At 35.5% G+C, this 3,711-nt stretch overlaps 1 pseudogene; it reads left to right on the top strand.

Moving 5' to 3' along the window:
- Positions 1-1,037: 1,037 nt before the first annotated feature.
- LOC117275554 (NAC domain-containing protein 41-like) lies at positions 1,038-2,247 on the top strand (annotated as a pseudogene).
- The last annotated feature ends 1,464 nt before the right edge of the window (positions 2,248-3,711 follow it).

The raw sequence follows: 3,711 nt of genomic DNA, 5'->3' as shown, positions 1-3,711 counted from the left end.
GAGGAATGAGTAGGCAGGTTGTGTAATTCCCTCAAAAAAAAAATCAGCACAAATATTTTGTCCTACCCTCGCTCCCAGTCCCTCGCAAAGAAAGGGAAAGGTGGGTGGGTGGGTGTGGGGGATGAATTAGTTAGTTGATGCATCTGCATTTTTTTGCAATTTTTAATGTTAAGTACTAATAGCATAGCTTAATACACTAGAAAGCACATGCATTTGTTTATTCAGGGATCGAACAACTTTAACCTTTTCAATTATAGAGGGTAAAAATAGCTATCATGTTTCTTTCCGTCACATTTTTTTTTTTTGGAATTTTTTTAAAGTCAAAAACATGTTCAATCCTTGTTAATTCCAATTACAAAAGAAAATGAATTAATTGGATGGAACTCTCTTATTCTATAACTCATCTATACATGCGGTTACCTACCACCAGAACTATACGTTACCTGCGTATTTTTAAAAGGATTACATCGAACACAATGTTAATGAGATAATGGTACAAAATCAAAGTAACCTCTTACTAATTTTTAATGGGCCAAGCAAATACTCTAAATGATAATTAACATGTATTAAAAAAGTAATTTAACACATACTATTACTTAAGTTATACTCTCTTAGTGCCAAACTTAAATTGGGGTGTTCGTGATTTAATTTGAATCATTTTTTTATCGCAAAAAGAAACTAATCAATTGTACCTGATTACTGAATAATAAACCAAATCAAACCATCATATTGTATTTTTTTGTTTATACTAAGCTTTCATATAGAAGTATGACTCAACTATAAACTTTTCACAAGTTCTTTTGAATGATTAACAAAGCTGGATGAAAAAAAAATCAAACAGAATAATAAAATGAGCCGTAACGCCAAACAATTCTAAATCGAATGAACCTCGATAAATTAGTCATAGTTTGTTTTAGTTATCGAATTCATAATTAAATATTTGTATATATTTAATAAAAAATTTATATAAATATAGAATCCAACCAAAACTAGATTTGTCCATTCAAGGGTGGCGCTTTCCCTGCAACAAAAAAAAACGTTATTAGTCACAGCTGTTTTTGGCGTGTCATACTTACTTTCCAAAAGTGCGTCCATTCAAGGAATTCATAAACCAACCGTGGCCTCGTGAATACGGTCTTTCTTATTCTTGTGTTCTTCCTAGTTCAAAATCTGTCATTCACGATTCAAGAAAGCATTCTCTGTCGTTGTTCTTCAAATGCCTCAAGAAAGAACCAAACCCATGGAGAAGAATCCTCAATTTCGTCCCTCTGACACTGATCTGATAATGCAATTGTTGAAATTTGTGGCTGGAAAATGCTTACCAACTGAAGAATTGATTGTCTATGCAGATGTTTACAGCAAAGAGCCATGGCAATTAATTGGAAACATGAATTCCAAGAAAACCCATTACTTTCTCACCCAATTGAAGAAGAAGAAGCCCACTGATGCCCGATTCAACAGAACTACTGGTAATGGGACTTGGACACAGCAGAATAAAGGCAAGCAAATTCTTGATGAAGATGATAGTCTGATTATTGGGTATAAAAGAAGCTTGACTTACAAGCACAAGAAAGACTCCTCTTTGAATGGCCGCTGGTTGATGATGGAGTATTTCTTGGCTGACTATCTTCTTCAGGAGTTGAAATCTGACGAAGCTAAAGAGTTTGTAATCTGTGCGATTAAGAAGAACCCCAGATCAGAAATCAGAGGAAACAATGCTGCTACTGTTGTAGAGTATAAGAGGTTCATCGATCGTGTCTTTGCAAGAAGGGGTTCATCGCCAAACCTCAGGACCCTCAGAACAGAGTACTGTGATTTTGTCTAAGAACAGTCCTTTGATGTTGGTTCAGACTGATTCTGATGGATTCTTTGGAGTGCTGAACGTGGAAAATCAAGAATGCTGTTATCAGGAAGGTGATGAGGAGGAAGTTGATTGGGAATCTATATTGGATTTTGGGGATCATGGTTCAGTGCAGAATGACTTGCTTTACTGATTCTGGAAAATTGAAGTTTGGTAGATTTCTGAAAAGGGTATTTTTTATTCTTGAGTTTCTTTGAAATCCAAGATGACTTTTTTTTTTTTGATTTTGGGTACTTTTTGTTAGGATATCTGTGAAATATTAGGGATTTAGGAGCATGATTCTGACATTGACTTATTGGATATTTAGATTATGTTGGTGTTAATTTGTATATGCTATTTCAGCTTCTTCTCAGCAACAATTTTATAAAGTCAATATTTCCTCCAAAGTAGCTTATATTAGATGGACTCTCTCTATCTTTCCCACCCCCAATCCCCATCTCTACATCCTTACTTATTAAACCATTTTCTCCAACTTCTAGCATTAAATTTGAAAGCAGATTCATGTCATGTTTCTTTTCTATAGGGACCTAAAATAGGTGCCTGAAAGAGAATAACATACAACCTGAAACATTTAAATTCAGAAAAGGGATGTGGAAATCTTAGCGGTTTAAAGTGGAGGAGAAAATAGATAAAGTATGTGATTTGGATGAAGTGTAATGAAAGAGTTAAAAAACTAGGTATCTGTGTTGGACACTGAAAGGGTATTTAATGACACAAGTCCTCCATTTTACAGTGATGATTAGCTATGCTTTCCTAATGCATTGTCTAACCATTTTATGGCACCATTCAGTTGTACACTTTACTTTTCTTCTATAGTATGCTCCTGCATTCAGAGTCTCAAGCTATTGCATTTTCATATTCCTGTATCCGACGAGATATTATAAAGATCCAGCAAGATATTTCTTTAGTCTTTGAACTGGTTTTTTATGCACCAAACAACTTAAATCCGATTCCAAGGTAACATGTAACAAGGATAAAGGTGAACAATTACGTTGAAGCAGAGCAAAAGTCTCATTCGCCATCCTAATGCCTCCAGCTTTGGTCATACTGTAGAAATTAAGACAAAAATGCAGTGAACACAAAGCTTTTGTTGTCCGCTTCTTCTAACGTGAATCATGATGGTGCTGCCCTATAGTTTAGCTCTTGATGGTTTATAGGCCCAAAACAGTTCCAAAAGCCCTTTTCTTCTTTTGAACTAATGTTTAACTCTGAATTATTCTAATCATAATGCTTGTTGTTAACATGAAGTAGAAATTTGCAGTTATTAGGCGGTGTAAAAGATCCAACGTGGGAGATATAGTTGGGAGCAAAACGGAATGGCTTCTCTGTTCAAGGTTATATGAACGCCTCAGTGTTCTTGGCTTTTCCCTTGTGCTGTATACATGGGATGTTGGTTCAATAAGCAATTTGTCCATTGATTTAATGTTTTATGTTGTATCTTTCTTTGTGTTCTCGTGGATTGTGCTAATTCTGGTCGGTGGGGTGTGGGTGGGGTGGGGTCTGTGGGCTGCTCCCACTCTGAAGGAGCATTTAAAAGACATGTTATAACTATACTAGTCACTAATCCTTTAATCCTTGTATAATTTTTCTTCTTAGACTTTCTCTGTTATAGAGGGTGGTTGAGGAAAGATGCAGTGAGAATCAAATACTTTGACGAGCAATGCGTGACAAACCCTGGTGTTATGAGGAGCTAACATCTCAGTCTGTCATTCACGGTTTCCCTATTTAACTCGAAAGTTTGTAGTTTAGAAAGGAAGATACATCTATGCCTTTCTTTATTTTAGTATAATTTTCGAAAATGCAGCAGAGTAGTCAAAAGCGAAAAGCACAAAAAGATTCGAAGTCTGCTG

Source organism: Nicotiana tomentosiformis, chromosome 3 (assembly GCF_000390325.3).
Source record: "Nicotiana tomentosiformis chromosome 3, ASM39032v3, whole genome shotgun sequence".
Classification (NCBI taxonomy): Eukaryota; Viridiplantae; Streptophyta; class Magnoliopsida; order Solanales; family Solanaceae; genus Nicotiana; species Nicotiana tomentosiformis.
This window is presented reverse-complemented; position numbering and strand designations above follow the sequence as displayed.